We start from the raw sequence: 27,297 nt of genomic DNA, 5'->3' as shown, positions 1-27,297 counted from the left end.
TACTGTTTGGACAGCCATCCTTTATCACTTCTGATTCCCCATGTGGGGGCAGAGCCCCAGAAAGTAGTTTGCAGGCTCTCGGCCTCACATAGACAGGTGCTGGCTCAGGTAGTAAATGGCCATCAACTGTGATTGCATGGCCATCAGCTGTGGCTAGTTGGCCGTCAGCTGTAACCAGTGAGCCATTGGCCACTAATATAACTGCTGTGGCTACGCTAGCAGAGAGAAGAAGAGGGAAAAAAGATGGGGGCTAGCAAGAAGATGGCGGCTGGGCTGGCAAGTGTGGATGGCGGTTTGTGGACAGTGTGGGTCCAGCCTCCAGTGAGAGTATAGTGCCGCCAGAGAGAATATAGTGGTATGACTCCCCTACCTATGGCTCCGTGGGTGTTCCTTTTTGGCCTCACCATATCCTGCGTTCTTGTATGGGGAGCGGGAGAAGAGACCCCGCAGGCCTCCCGGCACGACAAATGGCGCAGCGAGCAGGGTCCCCCGCACAACAAATGGCGCAGCGAGCAGGGTACGGTGCCGGCCAAAGCTCTCCAAAAGACGGTGGAGCAGTTTGTGCGTGTGAACACCCAGTCTGAGGAAGACCAGGAGGAGCAGCTGCCGGAGAGCTGGACCCCCGTGGAGGGGTGGAAGGACGTGGACGGTTCTCCCACCAGCACAGGAAAAGCCATGCAGCTGCTGGAGAGATGGAGCCCCGTGGAGAGGTGGAAAGATGTGGACGGTTCCCCAGCCAGCATAGGCCGGAGAAAGCGAAGGTCATTGCAGCTCTGTGGGCCAGGGAAGTTCCTGCTCAGGCAGCCCGGATGCAGGACTTGTAGTCCCAGGAGGTAACGCTTGCTGAGTCCTCCGTGGGAGATGAGGGTGAGGTCCAGGTCGTCCCTCACTCCCAGGACAGCCCTGGCGAATGACTATGGACTATGGGGAATTGCCTTCCATCCCTAATTTAATGGACAACTTAATTGTTTATTTGGGAACTGTTGTTAGTGGAACTGGGGGATATTTGCTTTTGTCTCTTGACTGGCCGCCATTGAGAATATGTAAGCACCTTGATTGTGAGTCGCTGTTGTTCCAGCAGGGTACCCTGAGAGGCACAGAGAGAGTGGCAGTGCCCTGAGAGCCCTGGCTGAGTCCAGCAAGTCTGGCTGAGCCCTGAAGATACCCTGGCTGTGCCCAGGAAGTCGGGCTGTTCCCAGAGAGAGTGGCAGTGCCCTGAGAGCCCTGGCTGTGTCCAGGAAGTGTGGCTGTGCCCACAGAGAGTGGCAGTGCCCTGAGAGCCCTGGCTGAGTCCAGGAAGTCTGGCTGTGCCCACAGAGAGTGGCAGTGCCCTGAGAAATCCTAGCTGTGCCCGGGGAAACTAGTGGTACCCTAAGAAGTCCAGGAAGTCTGGCCGTGCCCAGGAGTACTGGTGGTGCCCTGAGAAACCCTGGCTGTGTCCGGGAAGACAGGTGGTACCCTAAGAAGTCCAGGAAGTCTGGCCGTGCCCAGAAGCACTGGTGGTGCCCTGAGAAACCCTGGCTGTGTCCGGGAAGACAGGTGGTACCCTAAGAAGTCCAGGAAGTCTGGCAGTGCCTAGAAGTACTGGTGGTGCCCTGAGAAACCCTGGCTGTGCCCAGAGAGCCTGGCTATGTCCAGGATATTGCATTCACCCCCAGGCTCCTCGCACAGGGCCCCTCGCGGAAGACGCTTGTCACGTAGATTGTGAGGCGAGAGCCTGTAGGGGTGGAGTGTGGGAACAGAGCCCCAGAAAGTAGTTTCCAGGCTCTCGGCCTCACATAGACAGGTGCTGGCTCAGGTAGTAAATGGCCATCAACTGTGATTGCATGGCCATCAGCTGTGGCTAGTTGGCCGTCAGCTGTAACCAGTGAGCCGTCAGCTGTAACCAGTGAGCCATTGGCCACTAATATAACTGCTGTGGCTATGCTAGCAGAGAAGCAGAGAGAGAGAGAATGGGGGCTAGCAAGAAGATGGTGGCTGGGCTGGCAAGTGTGGATGGCGGTTTGCGGACAGTGTGAATCCAGCCTCCATTGAGAGTATAGTGCCGCCAGAGATAATATAGTGGTATGACTCCCCCACCTATGGCTCCGTGGGTGTTCCTTTTTGGCCTCACCATATCCTGCGTTCTTGTATGGGGAGTGGGAGCAGAGACCCCGCCGGACGCCCTGCACGACACCCCAGCAGTAGTATTAAACAGGCTGTAGAGTGCATGACTCACTTGAGGAGCTAAGGAATCATTTTGGAAGGGCATATAACATGAGTAACTGTATAAAGGGGAGAAAATGGGCTTAATTAGCAGGCTCATTAGTCATCGAGCCATCCCTGAATGTCATCCTCTAACTGGTTCTTCTTTCTCTACCCACTCGAAGAAAACATGAAATGGGTCAGATGGCACTTTAAAAAACAAAAAAAAACCTTTTTAAACTTTCAGAGTCCGATCATTTAATCCTTCTGTATTCCGTGATGGGATTGATTTCCATTGTGGAATCACTAGAGTTTGAAGCATGGGTTGGTTGGTTGGTTGGTTTTGTCTTTAAAGGCACTATGTTAGTCACCTTCAGTTTCAGTCATAAGTCATCCTGCTTATCTTCATTATTGACTGATGCAGTCAGTGTTGTTGCACACAGACTCTTTGCGCGGAAGGGAGGGGCAGTTAATAGGACAGTAATTTTGCTCGATGCAGTGTCCTTGACTCCTCCACTGTTTTGGATGTGCAATGATTTTCATTTTCTTGCCTAACAAGAAAAAGGGACAAAAGTAGATACAGTTTCATTCCTTCTTCCTGCTCTGTGGTCTATTTTTCATAGAATCCAGAATACGCTTAAAGCACAAATTAGATAATAACACATTGTATTAATATTCAAACTCCTTGCCGACCTATGGGGCCTTCAGTATCTGGCCCTTTCCAGTGCTCCCAACTCATCCTTTACTGGTCTTGGCCTTGTACACAGTACACTGGCCGCATCCACCTTCTTTCTGTCCCTTTTGGACATTTCAACATGGCTCCTACCTCAGGACCTTCCTCCTGTGCCCTCCACCACGAATGCTCTTCCCCACATTTTCTTGAGGCTGCTTCTTTGACATTGAGGAGACTCAAATACTTCACATACTCACTGAAAAAGTGCCCTTCCCTTGCACCTTGTTCTTCTTTCAGGTATTTATCATTCTTGGAAAATAGATGGAAGAGACATATAATTAGTGGAATTCAAGGTTCATTAGGGCAGGAACATGGTCATGTTTCAAAATGAGTTCTGGCTTCCTAAAGTATTGCCTAGCACACACTAGACCGTCATTTTCAGGAATGAATGAAAGTGTTTGCCAGTATGTATGATTTTTATTTTGCTTATAATCTCTTTTGATGCTGATAAATTAGGAACAGTGGTGTAACTACCCCTCCCGAGCCTGATTCTCTCCTTGGAAGTTAAGGGCTAATTCAGCTGAGCTTGGAGATACACCTGGTGATACCTCTCACATGCTCTTGACCGTCCCTGATCCATGGGGGTTGTAGGAGGAAAGCTTTACAAAGGAGGAACATTTCAGCTAGGGTTAGCGCATAATATTATCTCTGTAACTATAACTGAGAAAGTTGTTCATAACCCCTTTTTCAAACAAATTTTCATTGTTCAGTTCCATGAATTAGTGGCAAAGAATTGCATTTATCTGTACTTTTGTTCTTGGTTTTCTTTCTAAACTGGAGGATGGTTTTTGTCATTCTTGGTTTTTAAAGAAGAGGAATTGTGTGTGTATGTGTGCCTTTGCATAAGAGCAGGGGAATTTAGATTTCTGTCGGAATGACTTCACCTTGAAATTGCCTTAACCATTGACCCCCACAAAAAGGCAGCTCTTGCACTCATCCTCCCTCCCCCATTCTGCATGAATATATAATCAAGAGCTTCTAAAACTGGCTAGGTGTCCTTAGTATCAAAGACCTTTTCAGACAAATAGTGCTTTTCCTTAATTAGTTTCTTCAGAAAACTTGGATGATCCACTGCTGCCTTCCCTGCTTATTTAATGTGTTGTTAATGCAGGCATGCTTAGGTTACCTTTGTAGTGAACTAAAACCCTAGATTTTTTTGTGGATTTCTCTATTTCGTACTTACATATGCACCCCTCCTCCCCCTTAAGAAATCTAAATACAGGGTTTCATTTCGTTTCTGTTTTTGTCTCACTGAACATGTAGTCTGCCATCTGGTGTATGAGATCTCCCCTAGTGATGGCATTTGAACATTGTGCATCTTTTATGTTTTCGTTTAGGTTTTTGAGGGAAAAACAATGAACAGAATGAACATATAACTTAATTGATAGTCTACCACTGGTGAAATTATGAGTAGCCACACCTGATTTTCTGATACTATAGAGAAGAAGAAATGAACGTAGGTGCGGTTTGGTACCAGGAGAAAAAAGTAAGTGCAGAAAGAGTTGAAGGAACCAGTTCATATATTTTCAAGGAAGTGCAAGTAGTATTACTGCCGGGACAGTTTTCCTTTGATGATAGTAGAGGAGGATGCAGAGAGAGTACATTTATTCTGTGGTATTTTTCATTCTCAACATGGGGAAAGCATAAGTGTCATTCTGAGCTCGGTCCTGTGTTCCATCACAGATTGCCATTAGTGAGTTAAGAGGAGAATATTTGAAGGACAAATAAATCTCAGTTGGAAACTATCCTTTAAAATGTTCATTAGTGTGCTAGAAAGAATTGGGGTGAGTATAATCACTGCCTCCCACTTCCCAGCACACAATTGAAATTAAACTCCTTTGGATAAATCACTCAAAACAGCTGGGTTCTGCATAGGAGTACCTCAAAAGCTGGTCCCTGGATCCATGAAAAATACAAGGTGTTGAATATCCTGCAGGGTCTGTATTCAGTATCATTCGGCTGTGATAAAGGAAGCTTCGTCTGCCGGTCCTTGTGTCGCTTTCCCTGCACTACTGGATATATGCACGGTAGTTGTTAGTATTCAAAATAGTGAAATACTTTTCAGACTACTGCTACAATTGATTTACTTTTGGCTGTCGTTTTTTTGTTTTTGAGAGAGAGTGACTTCAGAAAAAATTTTTGACATATAATGGGTACTAGTAGTTTTTACAGTTTTCTTCTAAGGAGAGAACATGATTTGAAACTGTGAATAAAGCCCATTTTTGCTTTTGTTTTCTGTAACAATAATAATAATAAATGGCTGCTTTGTAAATCTCGGAATTAGCAATTGTTTTAAAAATGTGAATTTAGAAGGGTAATCATCTTGTAAGAATGTGGGAGCCAGAAAATTTTGTTTCGCTTTATACAAATGTGGCAACATAAAACGATTCAGCTGCATCTATTTTTAGTTTTTATACCATTGATTAATTAAAAGTGGTGTTTTCACTTACAGGAGATTATATTCCCCAAACTTTGCATACCACTTTGTTATCCTTTTAATGTAAATAATATCTACATAAACAGGAACAGTAGAGACACTCTTCTCATTTAAATATTGAAATATATATATGCTTATTTTTCAGGCCTTTTCTTGGAGAACATTATAATTTTTAAATGAATGTTGCAAGTCGTATGCAGTTATAGCTGATGCTGCCACACAAAGTCTAACAAGATACATATCACCAGTAATTCTCCCAACCATCAGTGTGTCTGTAACTCTTGCAATGCCTTTATATGGTGCAGCCATGGTGAATTCAGGAAATACATTGTTGAGAGTAAATAGAACACCTATGGTTTTAGCCCTGTAATCTCTGCTTCCCAGACCCTCCTAAGCTCCTGAAATGAGAGAGGGAAGATTGGGAGGTTCTTCATCCTTGCACTCCTTTTCCCATTCCCTAAGACCACTCACAGCTGTGATTTTTGTCTTTACGTGTTAGACACTCTCAAGCAACTGGTTCACCTGCCTCAAAGTTTAGCACCTCTCTACTAATTAACTTCCTCCCTACAATGAGGAAACATTTGGATGACAGTGAATCTCTGAGTTGTAAAAATAATTCTTCTGACCTATATAGATTTGTTAAGTATTCTTTAAGTAACTTTATTTTTCAAGAACCTTATCATTTGTTTTGAAATAATTATACCTAAAAATAAATCCTGGCTAGTTAGGGCTTTAAGATTGGTAAAAGTTGTATCTTCTCCAGAAAGATAAACAGCATACCTACCATTAGAATTATAATGGATTCTGGGACAGCCTGGAAAGGACCCTTTTTTTAACCTGTTTTATCATAGTGGTAACTGAAGGTTGAATAGTGAAATATCATCATGAACTTGGTGGTGGGAGCCACTTTTCTGGGTAATCAAAGCAGTTCATTGCTTCATTTGTAAGTTATGCAACAGCAATATTGGTGAGGGTCCAAATTTTACATTTACATGTTTTTTCTAGCATTGTAGTAAAACAGCAATGTTTGTTCATTTAGCAAATATTTACGTGCCTACCTTGTGCCAGATCAAATACTTTACCGCAGGGTTAAAAGGATGCACTTCTTAAGCTTATTGTTAATATAGCAATAACACAAATATTCTCAAAGTTCAGAATAGTATCTTTAAAAGAATGTGTAGGGGCCGGCCCGGTGGCTCAGGCAGTTAGAGCTCTGTGCTCCTAACTCCGAAGGCTGCCGGTTCAATTCCCACATGGGCCCGTGGGCTCTCAACCACAAGGTTGCCAGTTCGATTCCTCGAGTCCCGCAAGGGATGGTGGGCTCCGCCCCCTGCGACTAAGATTGAACTCAGCACCTTGAGATGAGCTGCCTCCCGGACAGCTCAGTTGGTTGGAGCATGGGCTCTCAACCACAAGGTTGCCAGTTCGATTCCTCGAGTCCCGCAAGGGATGGTGGGCTCCGCCCCCTGCGACTAAGATTGAACTCAGCACCTTGAGATGAGCTGCCTCCCGGATGGCTCAGTTGTTGGTTGGAGCGTGGGCTCTCAACCACAAGGTTGCCCTGCAACTAGAAAATGGCAACTGGACCTGGAGCTGAGCTGCACCCTCCACAACTAAGATTGAAAGGACAACAACTTGACTTGGAGAAAAGGCCTGGAAGTACACACTGTTCCTCAATAAAGTCCTGTTCCCCTTCCCCAATAAAATCTAAAAAAAAAAAAAAAAAGTGTGAGCATTAAAAAAAAAAAAATGTGTAACTAGTAATACTGACATACAAGTATGTCATCTTTCAGAATAGATGAATGTTTTGACTCTGAAAGAGATAAATTGACTTTTATGTAATATGATTCCATGTATACAGTTACATATGTCTTAATTGTGAAAAGCATGAACATAAGCTTAATTGCTAGAACAAATTGAGGTTTTCTAGTCCATTTTTAATATTCTCTTCTTGGATTGTACACTGAAGAGCACCTTTTCATCTTTTAGTCTCTTTGTATTTTCATAATGTAATACAAAGCTTTTCACATAATGAGCTTTAGTAAATATTGATGATAGTGAAAATTCCTAATGTGTTAAACATAGGATCTTCAGAATTAAAATTCCTGAAGAAGTTTTTAGTGATGGCTTAGTTGTATGTGTTGAATTTACAAACAGATGAACATCTCCAAGAGGTCAGGCACCTCCATGCACAGACGTGCACAGGCAGTGAGGGCAGAGTGGTAAGGAGCAAAGCACACTGCCTGCGTGGGAATCCCAGCTCTGTCCGAATACCTTCTGTGGCCTTGGACAAATTCCTGAACCGGCTTCATTTCAGTTTCCTCATCTATAAAATGGAGAGTAATAGTTCCAATCTCATAAGGCTACAGTGAACTAAAACACCATGAAAAATGTTAGTTATTGTTAGCCATCGTTATCATAATCATTCAACGTTCTGTAAAATTGATAGCACAGTGCCCTCTGTATAGTAAACATTTTTTAAGAATTGGGTGGTTTTTCTTTTACATTTGTCAGCAAGCCAAGAGGTAGTATTCTGCGGCGTGTTTGCTGTTATATGCACAATTTCAAAGAATTGGCTTTTAATGTTGCCTTGTGGCCAGAGGTTCCCCGCTTACCATCCCTGTTTCCCCCAAATACCCTATGTTCATTTTGTATTTTCTGGCCAATTTAAAAGGCTCTAATGAGACATACTGTTTTGAACCCTGTGTGAGCTTAATGCCCACTTTATTTTTCTCTTTACTCAACTATGAATAGCCAAATGTTAAAAAAGAACCAGCTGATGTATACTTACCACAATTGTAATTAAATAGTTGTGTAATTAGTAGTTTCCAATGTACATGGACTTTCTCCAGAAGAATGTAAGTTCTGTGGGGACAGGGATGATTCTGTCTTGTTCCCTGCTGTGTCCCCAACACCTAGCACTGAGAAAACACCTTAAATGATGAAATAATGTTTGGTTGCCTGTTCTTTTTTATGCCAACATCAGTAGGGGATTACAGATAAATGTACAGGAATGATGGGCTTCACCTCTTCTGAAACCTAGCCTGCTTGAGGAGGTACATAATTTACAGAAACAGAAAAAAAAAACTTTAAATGCTTGAATAAGTGAAGAATTAGCTGTAAGCTGTTACTTATTTTTTACCTCTTGATTATATTTTGAAGAGGGTGGTGACCCAATGCTAGGTATTACACCCACCGTGCCACTGTTGCTACTTATTTACGCCATATTTACATTAGCCACATTTCTTCTTCAGTTAGAAGTCCCCAGTCATGGCTGATATACATAAGGTCATTGCTAGTCTTATCAAAGAGATGGGTATCCTTAAGCTTTGAATTAAAATTGCCCTAATAAAGAACAAATTCCAACTGGCTCTCAGGGAGAAATCTTGGATGCTTATGAAAGATAAATTATGCAAGATGTCACACTCATTCTCTTTTAATCCTTGTGATAACTTTGATAGTTGATGGCAACACATTTAATATTTATTTTGTGACAGGGTCTCACATTCAGTGTTTCAGAGAGAATAGAAAGGATGAATATGAAAGGGTAGGGAAGGAAAGGGAACTTAGCTACTGATCGGTTTTTGGGAAGAGTAAGAAATCAGAGGTGCTTTCTGAGCTTAACTGGTTGTTACTTGGACAAAATAAGGAAGAATAGAACAGTGAGTGTTTCCTAAAGTATTCTGTGAAACACTAGTTCCAGGAGATATTAATAGGTGCCCCATGGAAAAAAGAGTAGTTAAAAATAAGTTCAGGAAATGCTACATATAATATTTCTCTCTTGTAGATTCACAAATGTGCAAGGCTATGAAAAGTCTCTGACTAAAGAAACCTGTTTACTGTGCATTCCTTTTTATGTCATAGCATCAACATACTGTGAATTGGCCTTCTCTAGGACACCAGTTTGGAAAAGGCTGGTCCAGAAGAAATTGGGGATTGCTTATAGGAGTGCAGTTTTTGGGCTTCACCTTGGGTTAGAAGTGAAAATTACGTTACCATGAAGGTTTGGGAGATGAGAGAGAAATGAGGCTTAGAAGTACAGTTTTGTAGGTAAACTAAACAGAAGCAAGGGACAAAACTTGGAAAATACTAATACCCATTTGTAATCCTGAATCCAAGACTATTGAATTGCATGTGGGTCTTTCAAATAAAGGCACAGCTTTTCAAAGCCTCAAGTGTATACAAAACTCATACTAGACTCTGTATGATCCATAGTAGTCAGGTAGTGAGGAGTACAGGTAGTGTTTATAAATACAACTCTAGACCCATAACTGAATGCTGGTAAGGGAAGAGTAGAGTACCCCAAACTTCACTGGATGGTACAGAGACAGAAAGTGGGTGGGGGAGCCAGTCAGAGACACAGGGAAGGAATGCCGAGAGGAGAGAAAGAGGGGGGTGGGGGGAGTAAGGAAAGAGAGAGAGAGGTGGAGGGGGGGAGAAACGGAAATTGCACACAGTAGGTAAGGGAAGAGTGTTTCACCAAATAAGCAGCCATAGGTATTAGATAAGAAGGGAATATAGTAAGATCATTGGGCCCAACGTCTCTATTTTATACATGAGAAAAATGAGACTGAAGAAGGAGATAGAGTCCTTTGCTCAGGATTAAACGGTAGCACAGCAGAGTCAGGATTAGAATCTTGTCCCTTTATTGTTGTCTCTTTGTACTCTAGAGATTTCACAAAGGAAAAGACTGCTAATGATGATGTTGAAATAGGTCCTCTCTTGGGATAAAGAGGATTGGCTATTCCCCAAAGGGCCCTCAGAAGACAGGGACTGCCTCCCTTAGATTCGCTGTGGTAAGGAGCCTGAGGCTTGCAGGCTCTGAAACCCAGTTCATCTACACTTTTAATAATCGATTTTTGGGGGTCAGGCTCGTGGTATCAAAGCTCATGGTAGTAAGAATCAGAATGTCAGTTTATTAACGTACAGGGGCAAAAACTGCCTTGGGAAACTCAGGTTCTGGCTAGCACATTCTCTTTCCCATAGACTTGCCACATGGAAAACCACATTATAATTAGAAGGTTGCTTGGTGAGTATGTAGGCAGAGCAAATGGTATAATATGTTTGGAATGTGTGATGGAGTCAGGCTTTTCTTAACCTCTCAAAGACCAGTTACCTCATCTGGCAATTCGGGGTAATAAATAGTACCTTGTTCATAGGGTGTTGGATAGGGTACAGTGAGTGACCTGAGTAGAGTGTACTGTAAGTTGCTTAGCACAGTACCTGGCAGAGGTTCCCTAGTCTGAACCCTTACAACTACTGTCAGTGTTACAGTTCTTCACAGTTAGGATGCAAATACTTCTGGAACCTCACAGTCGCTTGGAATACTGTCTCCTAAATACTGCGTGAAGGAGCAAGGCCAGATTGATTATCTGTTTGTTCTGACTGTCCTTTGCCTCTGCTTTCGTGGTTGACAAGCCCACTTCTGACTGTTAAATGCTTTTTTCTTCCATTAAGTTAAATTGACTCATTCAGTCTAGCTGACGTCAGATCTTGAGTCCTGGGTTCCATTTGGATCTTTTTAGGATGCTTATTTTGGATATTCTATTCAATCAATTATAATTATAGTAGTAGGTTGAACCATATGAAATTGCTGATATTATTCTGGTTTTCATCTACAAGAATGGCAGTGCCATATGGCTTAATCTAATATACTGATTTTAAAATCTAATTCCTCTCAGATGGTCCCAACATTTTCTATTAGTGAGAGGCTAAGTCTGTTGGTGAGTTCTGAAGCCTTTCCTTTAAACACAAAGGGCTGCACCACTATACTTTCCCTGTGATCGGGTTTTGAGAAGATGCTTCTCCTGTGCATGTGACTGTCTTTTGTGTAATATGTCATTTTTCCTCTTTTCTTTACATTTAGTCTTTTATTTGTTCAGACCAGCATTGAACATATGAATGATTATTTGTACTTCCTTGGTTGATAGTTTACATGGTGCCTTTTTTGAAGTTATTAATATTATTAAACCAGTGTTTGCTGCTTAGTATACTCATACATTTTGCATATGATATTCTAGATTCACTTTAAAATGTTGACAGTTTTGGTGAGGATATTGTAGGTCAGTACCAGATTTGGAAAATTCTTCCATTGCACTACAGTTTCATTGTAATGCTGACAGGTCAAGTCAGGACGCCTAACAGTTAAAGAGAAACACTTCAATTTTAATTTGTGCCAATAACACCCAAGGAATTTAGGAAAGAAGAAAATCTGTAGGGTACTCTGACAAATTAGCTCATTTTCCTCCTGTTTTTCTGGTTCTTGTCCACTTATGGTATGTAAATTCTGTGTGGTTATAATACCCTGTTTCCCCAAAAATAAGACCTAGCTGGACAATCAGCTCTAATGTGTCTTTTGGAGCAAAAATTAATATAAGACCCGGTCTTATTTTACTCTTAAGACTGGGTCTTATATAATATAATATGATATAACATAACACCCGGTCTTATATTAATTTTTGCTCCAAAAGACGCACTAGAGGTGATTGTCTGGCTAGGTCTTATTTTTGGGAAAACACGGTACATATATATCATTGGTTAAATATCCATATATTTCTTTGTTTTTACCCGGAAAGTTGTGTCACAAAGAGTTTTCCAGGTTGGTGTTTAGTTTTCTTCATCATTATTTGTAAGTCTCTAAGAATCTTCAACAGTTAATCATCTAATTTTAATTGTGGGAAGAAAACCTTTTTCTCCCTCTGGGGTGTCATTCTGCTGTTCTTTTTAAAGTAGATCCATCTAGTTTATAGATCATTAAAATTCTGGATGTGGTATAACCCTTTTGCTTTTAATTCTTAAATACTATTATATGCCATATATAAGGATGTCACATTCAAATATTGAATTAAAGTCTTTGTTTATTTAAAAATATGTATTGTCTGCCACATGTATTAGGCTAACTTATTATATATGCTGAATATGATAATATTGGAAACTAATTAAAAATGTTACTGCTAGTTACAACAGTTAAATAGTTCCCGCTTATTGAGTGCTTACTGTTACGTGTCAGGCTGTAAGACATTGGGGCGATTTTAAGATATTTCATGTATTAATGTATTTACACCTCTCAAAAATTACGAGGTAGGTGGTATTAGCCATGCTTTACAAATGAGGAAGCTGAAACACTACAAGGTCACTCAGCTAGTACAGGAAAGTGCTGGAATGAAATCTAAGAAGTTGCGGACCTGTCATCATCGTAGTTATGATTCGGTGCTGAGCCAGGCATCCGCTTGTGTGCTGAGAGAATCTCTGCTTCTTTGCAATTGACGGTCTCTTGCTGGCACCCGAGATGGGCCTTAGGGAAGGACCACTGCGCCTTCAGTGTGTTGCCCCATGTTCTCCAGTTCACTTCAGATTCCCCCGTATTAAGTAGTTTCTGTGGGCAAGGGGAAATACAGACATGAGCCCTCAGTTTACAGTGTAATCAGGAAGAGAACTATCTACACAAGTAATGTGCTAGTGGCTCAAACAGACTACAGAAGCAGAGGGAAATACACTGGTGCCATGTCATGGGGTCAGAGTACAAGAGGGGGCTTTTCAGTCGTTCCTTTAGGGAGAACATAGTAGGAAGGCAAAGGGAACATAGGCCAGCTTTCACTAGAGAAAATAACACTCGGAGGAGACTTACTGAAACTTATCCAGAGGAAAAGGAGGTGGGAGTCTGAGAACAATAGTGAAACAAATGGATGAGAGGAGGGATGCTGACTCGGTGCGCACACCCAGGCGAGGCTGTCTTCTACTGGGGCCTCACACGCGCTCCCGTGTGAGCCTTCTGGGCACATTCCTCGGGCCTTCATTGCACTGGCTGCACTTGCTGCAAAAGGAAACCACATGTCCTGACCTTCTCAGGAGATGATGCAAGTCTCGCCTTACTTTTATAAGGTGATTTAAATCATCTGTATTTAAAAATTAGCAGAATTAAGTCAAGAGCTTTTGAAAACTGCATGTTTTCTTCCCTTCAGTACTGTAGTAACCTGAAGTGTTTTTTTTGTTTTTGTTTTTTGTGGGGTTTTTTTTTTATGTGTGTGCCTATTTTCTTTCAATTTTCTGTTAGGGGAGTTTGAGGATCTTAAATGCATGAAGCTTTCACAGTTTAAACTTACTATCACCCATTTTTGGTCTAGTGGACAGTTGACCAATCTGTTAGCCTCTGTAAGAGCTATACAAGGAACACAAATTGTGGGTTCTGCCGTCAGGAAGTTTACATTGCATTTGATGAGAGGAGACAAACTTCCGAAACCTAGTAGAGGTAGAAATAGATAGTATGGTTTTATCACGATACCAGCATTTTCCTGTTTTCCCTCCTTGTTCTCCGCGGGATATCAAACTAGCTGTCACACTTTGTTTACAGCCCCTTCCCACCCGATCTCTGTTTAGGTGTATCCTACACAGTGAAGCCGCATGCCCATTTGACACTTTATCCTTTGTGTGTTCACCAAACCTGTGGTGATGCTCTCTACAGTACTTAATTGTATTTACTTGTATGCTTGTCTTTCTCCCTCATTTAGGCCGTAAGCTCCTTGAAGAAAGAGCCTTAGATGTAGGGCTTACTCAGCTATGTTTGAGGCTGATACCTAGGAGCTTCAGAGAAGAACAACAGGTTTGGGAGGGAGGGACAGTGAGAAGTTTAGTATTGAGTTTGATGTGCCGCAAGATATTCTAATGATGTCTCTTAACAGGTGAAAACATGGGCCCAGAGCTTGATCAAAGCCTTAAGAAGTAGGTCACAATGTGGTATGAGCTGCTAAGAGAGAGAAACAGAGAGAGAGAAAGCGATTGTAGGGAAGAGAGAGGTCTGTGGATGGATCCCTGGGTGATAACATCATTTAGGGTGTGGAAAGATTTAAAAAGCCAAGGAATGTGGGCTGAGGCCTGTTGGTTAGAGACCTATGAGAACTAAGTAAGTGATCCAGTGGATAAGAGGGAAGGATACTGGCAGACTACACACAAGTATATAGGAGGATGAGAACTGAGAAGCCTGAGTTTGTTGATCAGCACAGACAACTCAGGAGTGTGCGGATGGATCCAGTTTGCAAGGGGTCAAGGTGAGAGTGGATGGTCAGGAAGGATAGACGGTCACTGAAGATAGAGTCCAAGTCAGGACACCTAACAATTAAAGAGAAACAGTTCAATTTTAGTTTGTGCAAGTAACACCCAAGGCATTTAGGAATGGAGAAAATCTGTAAGAGGTTTTTACCACACCTTATTAAGAGGTGTTGTAAAAGGAATGGAAAACGGATGACTTGTTAACAAAATGCAGGAGAGGCTTGTTTGGGGGTTGGGGGTGGGGGAGAAGAGAGAACAGTCTTTTATGTGGTAGGATGTGTCTGAATATTGTTTAAACTAAGTGAAGGAACCAGTAGGAAGTGGTGGTAGTATCAGCTTATAATGAATGGCACTCAAGGAAATAAGGTCTTGAGGTAGACTTGATAGCCTGAGAAGAGACGAGAGTAATTTAAGAAAGTTGGAATAGAAAGAGGCACGAGTAAGTTAGGGATGTGTTAGTGGATCATATGTGACTGAGGAAAATAAGTTTCTAATAGCACTAAGAACTCAGTTTTAAAAATTTTAATCAGCATTGCTCAGCCAGATGGTATGTCTATTCTGCGGTAGCTGATTAGCCAGATGGGTAGAGTAGGAGGTTAAAAGAGCAAGTGAGACATAAGAGCCAAACTGGAGTTGCTGGCCATTGGGAAGTTAGCTTTTTGTAGGGAGGCAAGTATAATCAGAAAGGGGTCTTGACTGCCTTTGAACCTGGAGGTCAGGATGTATGCACAAGATTCTGTATATGTGAAGAGAAATAAAGGGAGATAAGGTGTACCAGAGAGGAGATCTTGAAAATAGAACAGTTACAAGTGATGACTTTTAATGTGCGGCCCTACCCTTAAATAGCAGTTACACAGTACAAACCAGAGTCTTGGAATGAAGGTCAGGAGCTGTGTGAAACCGAGTGTTTGAAGGATGGTCATCATGATGGGATGGAGTGGTTACAGGTCAGCACTTCCCCTCATGTCCATATTGTTGACGCTTTGGTGAGTTAACTATAAATCAAATTCTTGCCTCAGCATCCTCTTGAAAATACAGGTTACCTTATATTCAGCCACATTCTTTGAATGTGTTGTCAAAGTGAGTATTGATTTACTGGGCTGTTCCTCAGTAACCCTGTGCTTAACAGCTGGAAATTGTAAAAGACAATCGACTATCAACGTGTAAATAAAGAAAAAAGAGAGAGAGAAGTGGAAAATGGGGCCTGCCAGGTGGCTCAGGTGGTTGGAGCGCTGTGCTCCTAACGCCAAGGTCACTGGTTCGATTCCCACATGGGCCAGTGAGCTGCGCCCTCTACAGCTAAGGTTGTGAACAACGGCTCTCCCTGGAGCTGGGCTGCAGTGAGCAGCCTGTGGTCGGCGTGAGCTGCTGTGAGTGACCCACCGATGACTGGCGACTGACTGCCGAGGGGGTGGGGGTGGGGGGAGCGCAAGGCTCAGGATGCCTGCATGAGCCAGGGAGCTGTGTCCTACACATCTAGACTGAGAAACCACGGCTTGAGCTGGAGTGGGAGTGAAGGGGGGTGTGGAAGAAAGGGGAGACAGGAAAAAAAAAGAAGTGGAAAATGTCCTGTGCCCTTAGTTCTGTATTCGGTTGTTTAAATATTGGAATAAATGCTCCTTGAAATCTAGAGGTTTTAATTAAGAAAACAGAAAGCTCATGTTAAATATACAGACAAGAGTTATGCCTCCCTGAATATTGCCAACTTTCTTCTGTGACTTGTTCAGTGACACAGTGAGCATCCTGTTTCCTTAAGCGTTTAAGTGTAGGTTTTCCTGAACTGACAGGATAGAGGCTCTGAAGAACTGAGTGGGCAGATAGAGCAGCTGGTGTGACATTCAAGCGTTCATATTGCCTCGTAGCTCCTGAATAGAAGGGACACACACACACACACACTTAATTTAGAATTTTCTTCTTTGACTATAGCTGACATTCTAAAAACCAGTGAGACTGTAAAATGATAGAACATTTCGTTCTTATATTTAACTGGAGATATAATATGTTCTTATATTTGGTGGTATGCTGCACAGGATTGTATACAATTAAATTTATTTTTGAGCTTTTAAAAAAGCTTATCTTTTAATAGGAAACTATTATTATTAGGATAAAAATTCCAAAAATGCCTCAATAGAATAATACAATAGGAGAAAAACAAAGGGTAGTTTATTTGGGGGAAGAGCGGGAGAAGGTAGGTATCTAAATTATAGTTTTCTGTTAAATTTGTTAAAATGTAATACTTTCCGGTGTTTATATAAATTGTTTTACATATGTTTGAAATGTAGCAATATGGGTCTCCACATTTCTTACTTTAAATAAAGGAATTTATTTGCAGTATTTGTATAATACAAGGGTTTAAGCAGAAAAATATCAGTATATTTGGTGTTAAATATCAAAACAATATAAAGTAACAGCTCACAGAGTATTTTTAGAATGTGATCTGCTTTCAGTTACTCATGCAAATTAGGAACAGCATAATAGCCATGAGTGATTTGCTTATAGTGTTGTCAGGAAATTTTGGATTAAGGTGATAATCCACCCGTTTGTTCCCCAATCCAAGTTCAGAGCACACTTTATCTCCAGTAGTGGTTCTCCATGCCGGTGGCATCAGCATCACCACCAGCAGCGAGTTTGTTAGAAATGTGACTTGTGTGCCCGGCCTACCCCTGATCTGTAACCTGCAGCTGTAGGGCTGGGGCACAGCAGTCTCAGTCTGTGTTGTAAGGACCCTCGGGTAACTCTGGTGCTGGGGTTGGAGAACCGCTGATCTGCAGTTTGTAGAATTCGTGCATAAATGATTTTAATAATCCAAATATGTACCCCAGCATTTTAAAATTTATCCTGGCTGTGGTAAATTGGGAAGGATTGTGTTTTTTACTGTGAAAGTGCAACTTGGCAAAATTTGGACAACCTTTCAAGAGATGCAGGTATCAGTGTTTGAAATAAGATGATTCTAACAGACTTGACCATAAAGAAAAATGTCTGTAGTGCACTTTAAGATATCTCTGTTTGGGATCCTTCACATTAAAATTTTATCACATACTCTGCTTAATTAAGTACTTTGTTGACATAAATAATCTGCTGGAAATGACAGTCATCAAAAGCAAGAGTAATTGTCTTCTAACCCCAGGCAGGGGGATGAATCACCAATTTATAGAACCTATTCTGCTTTCGGCTAACATTTCTTTATAAACTAAAGACTGGGGAATAGGAGCCGTGTGTGTGGGGTTAGGGTAAGGAAACTGGGTGGTTTTAGTCACACTTTCACTGAACCAGACTGCTATAGTGCGGTTTCATCATTTTAATTGAATTGTGAAATTCTGAAATATGAGAGAATCAAAAAAAATAAACCTTGTGAAGGCACATGCAAATAAATTGTTACTATTATCTATAAACTGGTCTCATGCTTGCTGACTAAAACAGATGAAAACAATTATGGTCAGGATTACAGTGCCACCCAACTCCTCCCCACTGACTCCCTCGACAATTATTCAAGAGGAACAAGCAGTGGAAAATGAGAACAAGCAGCCAGAGATGGCAGTGTGCTGGGAACAAGAGTCAAGCATCAGAGAAATTAAGGCGACAGAACATGTCAAGAGTGGGGGAGTGGTTAGCACAGCAAAGGTTGCCAGTAGGTCAGATAAGAGGAACTAAGTGTGTCCATTAGATTTAGGAATAAGAGGGGTCAGCGGTCAGCCTGAGGACTGCTTTCAGTGCAGCATGCCAGGAGAAGCTAAGTTGCAGTGTGTTGATCTGTGAGTTGGAGATCAAGTAGCGGTAGCAAATTTTAGAGAGCATGATAGCTATCTTAACTGGGTAAGATTTTTATTTCTTTATTATGTAGATCTAATTGTTCACTTTATTATGACATTGATTTGGTATCATTTTATTGTAGCATGGATAAGCCTAGCAAATTATTTCTCAAGTAAATGTATCATTTGTTCCAGGCTTTATGAATTATTGAAACTCAGCTTTACTACTTTGCAGAGCCTCAAGGATCTAGGACCCTGGTTAAAAACTATTGCAATGTAGCAGTCAGTGTATAATTCGTTTGAAAATCTGAAATACCTTTTAACTTCTATTGTCTAATAGAATTTAAAGGAAAGTTAAGATTCTATATCTTGTATTCCAGGTGGTTTGAAAACTGCTTGAAGGCCCTGACTTGCTCTTAACTCTACACACCTTCCGTATTATTTTAAACAGGATTATGAGATTTGGTTTTGCTCTGCTCTTTGGGTTGTCATTGTTTACTATTGTAAACCTATCTTTCAAATTAATTTTTAGCTTAAGTTTCAAACAGAAACATTTCTACTCAATAAACATTGAATACCTAGTATATTCCAGACAGGGCGAGGGGTTAAAAATAAATGGCACAATGCTGCTTTGAGATCACAGTTCATTGGAGAAGACAGGTAAACAAATCATTGCAGCTGTGTGATAAAAGCTATACAGTAGAACAAATTAGTGCCTCCCCTATTCTAATCTACTTGTTTCCCACCCTGAGAGACTTGTTGAAGTGGTCATGCTGAATTTATTACTGGCAGCAGCTGTGAGTTTGCCCTTCAAAGTATTGTACTTAGCCTCTAGAAGAGTCTAGTGGATGATAAAAGTAACTTACTGAAGGGAGTGGGACTAATTTTAGTCCACACAAACAGACACAGTGGTATTCATTCATTCTTGGAGACTAATAAATCAGGCATTGTAGACAATGCTTATTTTTCTGCTTTATCAGTTCTATGAAAATGAAATCCTGTTTGGTGAATTTAATATTGTTTATATGTATTATTTTTTACTCACCTGATATAAATTAACATTTCTAAACAAGCTTTAGTCTTTATGCTCTTTTATGTGGTGTGTGTTTTCTTTAAGCCACTTAAAAAGTGAAAATGTGACGTCAAAGTAATATTAAAATCGGTTCTTCAGAGTGTTTTAATGAAGTAATTTGAATATAAACAAAACTTTGTAAAAGAAAGTCCCTACCATTCATCATCTTGAGGAATCTCCTTTTTAATATACATACTATTCAACCATCTGCTTTCTGCTATTAGAGTCAGTATCACACGCAAGTACTTTTATATTTAGTAATTCATAGTAAGTGTTTATCATTTATTAAATATCTTAATTATTGGAAGATTTGAAAATTTTAGGGTGTGAATCCAGATATAAGATTTGTTGTTGTTTTTTTCCTTTTCTTTTCTGCAGAAAGTGACTATATAAGAAGGTGGGATGATCATAGTACTTTTTGCTAAGATACAGAGATCAAAGATGTATTAGGCATGGTTTTGGCTTTAAATAAATTTTCAATATAATGAGCCTAAATCTAGGCTTAGTTATTTAGTAGTTACACTGCCCAGCCCCTGCAAGGGGCACTTAAGGTGGTGAGTTTCCGGTTGTCCACACTGACCGATGGTCACTGCTAGCATCCAGTCGGGCCAGCAGGCTGGCTTTCTGAATTTATGAGATAGTCAATAAACTGCCAATAGCAGCCACAGTGAAACAGCTACAAGGCTAATCTACAAAGAAAGCTTAATTAATTTTGATGTTAAAAGAAAAAAAAAAAACTACGAAAATGGAGATTTCTGAAGTGTTCCTTTTTGGAACACTTTAGAAATCATCAAAAACGATTTTTTAGCTTTTGGTCCATCCAATGGTGTGTCTGACAGCTAAGCTGCTGGTGTCCATTTGCAGTCCAATGCCAGGTTTCCCTGTGGTAGCCTCCTTAAAGCTATACATTGTTAGGATTTTTCCCATGACTTAAATGGTAGTCTTTTGCTCTTCTTTTTAATGATTTTGTGAGTATTTAGTGTTTGCTTCCTTATATTGTAAGCATCTTTATTCTTTTTGGGAGCAGATGATTATGAGTGTTTGGTTTCAATGGCTGTAAAATGAGCAATTGGATTTGCATCCCTTTCAACTGTTAAATTCTCTAATTTTTTCCTTTGTGACTTTTTTTTAACAGAATAATGGCTCTTTAAAATTTGTTTATGGTTAGTATTTTATTTTTATTTAAAAACTTATAAACAATTATTCTCTTATTATATGAATGAAAATAAACTGTCTTTAGAGGATTTTTTTTCTATAGAATCAGTGGTAGATTAAGAACCTTTGTAAATATTAATTTTTATTTTTTTAATTTTACTGAGACATGTAATGGAGCTAGCAAATAGAAATTTGACCTAACACTTAAATTATTTCATTGTTATCAGTTGAAAATGCAGGACATTTAATTGAGCTGTTTCAAGTGTAGATGCCATTAAAGAACTGCTTGAATTTTCTTGGGAAAGAATATATGAAATCAAAAGTAACTTTGTATACTGACATAGTTACAAAATCTGTAAACATTAAAAAAAATTGAAGAGTAAAATTTAGGTCTACAACTTTTTATGTTTTGAAATTTCATTCTGAATTGGGAGTGATTTGAAAAAAGTCAAGATTACTTGGGAATCTTTCGTTGACTCAAAGGACATTTTAAGAGATGAATGATAGTTTAAATGAAAGGATTGGTTTCTAACAAGTTACTTTTTTTTTTTTTTTTTTTAATTGTATTGGGGAACAGCTCAAGTCACTGTCCTTCAGTCTAGCTGTGGAGGGCGCAGCTCAGCTCCAAGTCCAGTTGCCTTTTTCAATGCGGGAACTGAACCAGCAACCTTGTTGCTGAGAGCTCATGCTCTAACCAACTTAGCCCCAACTTAGCCATCTGGCCACCCCTCCGGCAGCTCAGCGGCAGCTCATCTTCAATCTAGTTATGGAGGGCACACCTCACTGGCCCATGTGGGAATCGAACCAGCAACCCTGTTGTTCAGAGCTTGTGCTCTAAGCAACTGAGCCATCTGGCCACCCCAGTAAGTTAAATTACTTTTGTAACCAGTTTGTTTAAATTTAGGGTTAAAATTAATCAAATAACTTTTCTTAGCTTGTGACCACAATTAGCAGATCTTCCAATTAGATGGTATATTTCAACACTATATACAAGAGAGTAACTTTTCTTGTCTGGGTTATGCTGTCTCTGAAGTAATCTTGCCTAAAACGGATTTTGATTTTTAAAACCTAAACAGGATCAATGGACAATGGGGTGCTAAACAGGAAGTCAGTTTTGTACATGTATAAAGCATGTTTACTGCATTAGCACCAATGGTGTTACCTTTTAAAATAGGAATGGATTTTTAAAGATTAAAATTGTCACAAAAAAGGCGCATGGGCTGTCTTCAGGCATTGAGCTTTCTCCATGCATTCTTTTTGTTTGTGTCTTGCTTTATCGACTCCAGAGGTAGAGCGTTCTAACTGACTGAGGGACCCTGAATTAGGGTTCTCCATAGAAACAGAACAAATAGGAAATATATGTATATTGGTTATAGGAATTGGCTCAAGCAGTTTTGGAGATTGAAAAGTCCCATGATCTGCTGTCTGTACACTAGAGACTCACGAAAGCTGGCGGTTTTGTGCAGGCCACGTCTGAAGGCCTGAGAACCAGGGAAGCCACGGGTAAGATTCCCAGTCTTCAGGCAGGAGATGGATGTCTAGGCTCAACTCTTCAGGCGGAGAGTGGGTGTGAATTCCACCCCTTTCTTCACTCTTTGCTTTGTTCAGGCCCTCAATGGATTGGATGCTGCCCACGACATTGGAACACTTATTCAAATGCTCATCTCATACAGAAACAGCCTCACAGGCGCACCCTGAAATCGTGTTTAGCCAGATACCTGGGCAGCCCATAATCCAGCCAAGTTGACATAAAATTAACTGTTACTCATTCCAATTTGGAATAACTTTTTACAGAGTTAGGTGTTACTTACCCAAAATCTACCTGTGTAACTGTCTTTCATTCTAGTTGTGCCCTCTAGTACTCCACAGAATATATCTAGTCACTTTTATACACTGTAAAATTTCAAGATAGTTATCATGAATCAGTCCTCCCCTCACTGAATTCCTTTCAGTTCTTCAGTGGACTGGTTTCCTGAGTCCTCAACATTTCTTTATTATTATTTTACACTATACTTCTTGGTAATTCAGACCTGACCGATGCAAAATTTAGTAGGCCTGTTCCCTGTAATACAAATAAAAGTTGGTGTCTCTTCTTCATTCATTAGCATTTTGATATATTCCGTCATGTGCTTTACCTGCATAGCAGAGCTTCATTTATATTAGACATCGTCAAGATTCTCTTCTCCTCTAGGTTTAGAAATATTTCTGTAAACATTCCTCATCTGAAATGGCTTGGTCCTGTGAGAGGGGTTAAAAATAGCTAACATATATTTGCCACTTATGTGCTAGGCTAAGTTCAAATTGTTTTACGTATATTAACACATTTAACGAGGTGTGTATTTACTGTTATTGTGTCTGTATTTTACAGATGAGCCTGTAACATTATAGGTGTGTTTGTCGGAGGCAAAGTATTCTCTAGGTCTGTTATCTCCCATTGTTAGATGTTACTCCTGTCATTTGCTGCCTGAGAAGGCTGGGGTGGGTGGGGAGCAAGGACTTATACCCGTGCTAATTAACATCGAGGATATGCATACTGAGCTTTGAGTCAACTAAACCTTTGTCTTTGATTATGTGCCATTGCATTTTTTATATGTCATTTTTCTACAGTTATGCTTTGGAATTACATGGAGACACCATACTTAGTGCCAATTAAATTTAGCCTCTCATTGCCGCCTGTCTTTCTAGATCCCAACTCTGTCATCTGACATACTTGCTCATTTACTTAGCTTCAAGTGATCTACAGATTCGAGAACTAAAACGTCTGTGTTTTCAAGTCACTAACAAGTTTAGAACAGTCAGGAATTAAGAGCCCAGTGATGCAGTAAAAACCACCTTCCAGGTTGTTCGTCTTGTTCTAATATACTTAGTTATATTAGCATATATCTTTTATCCTGCCTGCAGGACTCTCATGTTACCATATAATATTAATCATTTTTAGAGTTCTATATTCCATCCTGTGGTTTACTTAACTACTCCCCTAAATTTTAGTTTTTCTAATAAGTGAGGTTCTTGTTATTACCATTCTTTAGTCTAGATAACGTTCATAGAACCGCTCCGTGATCTATAAGTCAAGTGACCTTGTGAAAGAAGGAATTGAAATTGTATTATTAATAAAGCTGTCTCTTTATTGCTGGGATCTCACAGTCACCCCTTTGTTTTCTTTCGGGGCTTTGCTCACTCACAGTAAAGCTTATGTGTCCGTTGGGATCTGCCTTATGCTTCTTTTTGAAGACTATAACTTTTTGCCCAACTCTAGTCTTAAACCACCTGTTTTTTTCCCATAATCCTTTAATACTACCAACAGTAGTTTGATCAGAGATGTCATCGAGGGATTCTGGGATAAATTAAATAGGCCAAGAGGACTACGTAGAGTAGCGATGTGTTTTCTTTAAAATCCGCCTCTTGGGGCCTCAGCTTCCACTTAACAACTTTTCTTCTTAAACTTTGCAAATGGACAATCAACATCTTTTACAGAACAAAGAGAAGCAATACAAGATGTTCTCCTTTCTGTTGTATCTCAATCCCAAATGGTATGTCTCTCTCTGATTGTCGTGTTGTAGCTAACAAGTGAAACCCAAACTTTCTTGTTGTCCTTAGCAGTTTTGTTATTCTACCTGTTAGGTTAATGGAAGAGGGAAGAGTAGGCAGAGAGAAAAATAGTGCAAGAGGTTGTAGATGATCTAGAAATAGACAACAGCTTGATACATAATTTGTGGGTTGTCGAGAAAGTAGCTCATGTGCATTTGGAGCTTTTGCCTGGCCTTCCCTTTCTTTCAACAAACTGGGGAACTGAACATGGTTGGTAACGATGGACTTATCAAAGCCCTTTGGGTTGCAAAGCGAAAGAAAACCCAACTCCAAAAAAGGATTTTATTGACAAATTACTGAAAAGCTCGGGTAGGGCAGTCTTAAGGCGCTGACTGATCAGTGGGCTCAAGTAATCCCACACTGACAGGCACATTTCCTCCCTGTCATCCCCTCTTCCTCCTTCCTTCTTGCCTTCCCTGTTAGAGACTTTTGGAGAGGTTTTCTGCACCTCAGATTCAAGTTCAGTAAGAAAAAACAAGTCTCTGCTCCAGAGTCACAGCAGAAGCCTCATTGCCAACTGTTGGCCCTCCCATCACATCCACATTTCTGGACCAGTCGTCATTATGGCTGGGGGTGTCTGAATATGGGGGTGGTCTACACCGAAAATTGGAAAGGGCAGATCCCCTAAACAACAAGTGGGGCTATTACTGGAAAATTGGGGAAAGGATGCTGAGGTGGCAAATAACAAATGTACTTACCATGTCTCTTGAATTCTGATTTTATTATAAACTGGTACATTTGGTGTTATTTGACTTTTTTTTTTTTTTGACCAATGAAAACTTCCATTTCAACCTAATGTGAGGATTTAAAGGGGAGACAGTATAGTGGAAGGAGCGTGGATTTTGAGTGACAAATAGATTCAAATCCTAGTTCTATTACATATTAGCTCTATTATGTGTCCTTGCTGTTGAGAAATTTAAAGGCACCCAAAAAATAACACCCCTTTCTTCTGCTTGAATTCTGTCTAGAAAAAACCAAGATTGGCACATAGGAATAAAAATACTAGTTTTATTACTGATAGAAGCTGAAATGAAGCAGTTTTTTGTGTGTGTAACAACAATGACGTTCTAATACTGAACCCAGAACTGAACACTTACTCACCCCCACCCCAGGCACTTTGAACAATAGGTTTTTTAATCTGGGATCTGCCCCTAATAACTCAGACCAGAATGCACGAGTCCTGCAGACATCTGGCTCCCAAAAGAAAGCTGAGGTGAACAAGTTCCGTATGTCTAGCTGTTCTGGGAAAATCTCCTCTGTCAGGCAGCTCATTTCACCTCAGTGATAATTGGCTGGACAGGAGGCCGGAAGTTCTTGAGGAAAACTCCTCCGGCAGCCTTCGGAGTTAGGAGCATGGAGCTCTAACCGCCTGAGCCACCAGGCTGGCCCTCCAGTTTTTGAAGTTTATAATAATTGATGTGTGAGTAGGAGGAAACCCACTTTGCCTAGGAGATGAGTAAAATTGGTAATAATTGGGAAAGCATAAGGATTTGTGAAGTGGGAGAAAACAGGCAATGAAAGAAAATGTCTTGCAGAATCCATAGCTGTCACATCTTTGTAAATTGAACGCAAGACAGGCAGAATTTTTCACCACCAACCGTCCTCAACCAGCTGGTATGAATTCAAAATGTTTAGCCCATTTCCCTGTCCAGTGGTTCTCACGGTGTGCTTCCTGGCCTGATTAGCGTCCGTGTCATCTGGGAGAATCTGTTAGAAAAGCAAATTGTGGTGTCCACCCTACTCCTACTAAAACTCAAACTCTGGAGGTGGGGCCCAGCGATCTGTATTTTGAAAAGCTCTTGAGGTGATTTTGATGGGTATTGAACTATGAGAACTACATACCATGACTCGCAGACATCCCCATAACAGTTTCATAGCTGAAGATTAATTGCACTTGCCAGTAATCTTTTCTAGTTCCTAATAGTGAGTTTATTAAACATGGGGCATGGTATTTGGGGAGGGAGAGAGTTGAATAGGTTAAAATAGAGTTTAAGCCTGAATGCCAAACAGGCATGAGCAATAGAACTGTGTTTTCATCCTATAGATTTAGATACCGTGGCATGATGCTTGTTTAAAAAAACTAAATGTAGCAGCAAAGTGCAGAATGGATGGATGTAGTAGATACTGGAATGAGAGAGAATGTGGAGGGGTGGGGCAGGGATTATAATTTGTGTGGGAGGAACTTGAAGATCAGGAAGAGAAGGGTTATAATAGAAGAGGCTTTTCAGAGGAAGGGTTAACCCAACTCTGACTGATTGAAGCTGGGAAATGGAGTCAAAGATGATTTAAGATCAAGCCCAAGTAGGTGATTAGGATAATGGTGATTGGGAGAGGGAGCGCTCTAATTTGGGAATAAGGTGGATCCATTGTAGGGCCGGTATTAACTTTGAGGTGATTGTTTAAAGGACATAGATGGAGAAAGAGTTGAGAGCTCATCTCTCAGTAATTTAGAATAAGAGGAGCATTGAAAGTATTTTGGGGCGGCCGATTGGCTCAGTGGTTGGAGCGTAGGGCTCATTAACACCAAGGTCGTCGGTTCTATTCCCACAGGGGCCAGTGAGCTGCAGCCCCCACAACTAGATTAAAAACGACTTGACATGGAGCTGATGGGTCCTAGAGAAACAAACTGTTCCCCAATATTCCCCAATAAAATTTTTTTTTTAAAGCACATTTTGAAGAAAATTAAAGTAATGCACTCATTCTTTCCTCAAATGCTTACTGAATGAGTCCCACGTGCCTGGCACAATTCTAGGTTCTCGGCATAGCGTCAAGGACAAAGCCGTGCCCTTCCTTCAGAACTTGTGCTGGAGATGGAGGGAGGACAACAACAACAAAATCAAGAAATGAACAAGATAATTTCAGATAAGAAATTAAGGGCCAGAAAAGAAAAGAGAGTAACAGTGAAGAGTGATTAAGGAGTAGATAATTTCTTTAGATAGCTGGTCATATGAGGTAGTGACATGTGCCTAAAATCATGGAAGATAGTTTCAGGGAGGGTGGTGTTACAGAGTAGCCTAGGAGAATGGCAGGGAAGCATGGTAGAGGGCTCGGTTTGCTTTTTCGCCCTTGCAGGAGCAATTCTATATGGAAGGTTTCGAGAGACAGGTCTGTGTAGTAGAAACAACATCGGCTTGGAAACATCGCAGGTCATCCATTTTAGGCATTTGTTAGCTGTGCAGAAACTTGTCAATTTCTTTGAGGCTTGCTCTTCTTAGAAGAGTGAATAGTAAGAACACCTCATAGGATTAAATTGTGATGATTAAATGAGAGAATGAATTTAAAGCAACTAGCATAGTGCTTGGAATATAAGTACTTAATGGTAACTGTCAATATT

General features: G+C 40.7%; 1 protein-coding gene across 5 annotated transcripts in view; it reads left to right on the top strand.

The window, feature by feature from the left end:
• ATP2B1 (ATPase plasma membrane Ca2+ transporting 1) overlaps positions 1-27,297 on the top strand; it is a 125,340-nt gene that overhangs the window by 28,851 nt on the left and 69,192 nt on the right. The gene's annotated exons all lie outside the window — the stretch shown is intronic.

The sequence above is a fragment of the Rhinolophus sinicus genome, chromosome 1 (genome assembly GCF_057876585.1).
Source record: "Rhinolophus sinicus isolate RSI-liver-muscle chromosome 1, RSI-T2T, whole genome shotgun sequence".
Classification (NCBI taxonomy): Eukaryota; Metazoa; Chordata; class Mammalia; order Chiroptera; family Rhinolophidae; genus Rhinolophus; species Rhinolophus sinicus.
Note: the sequence above shows the minus strand (reverse complement) of the source record. Positions and strands in the feature narration are given on the sequence as shown.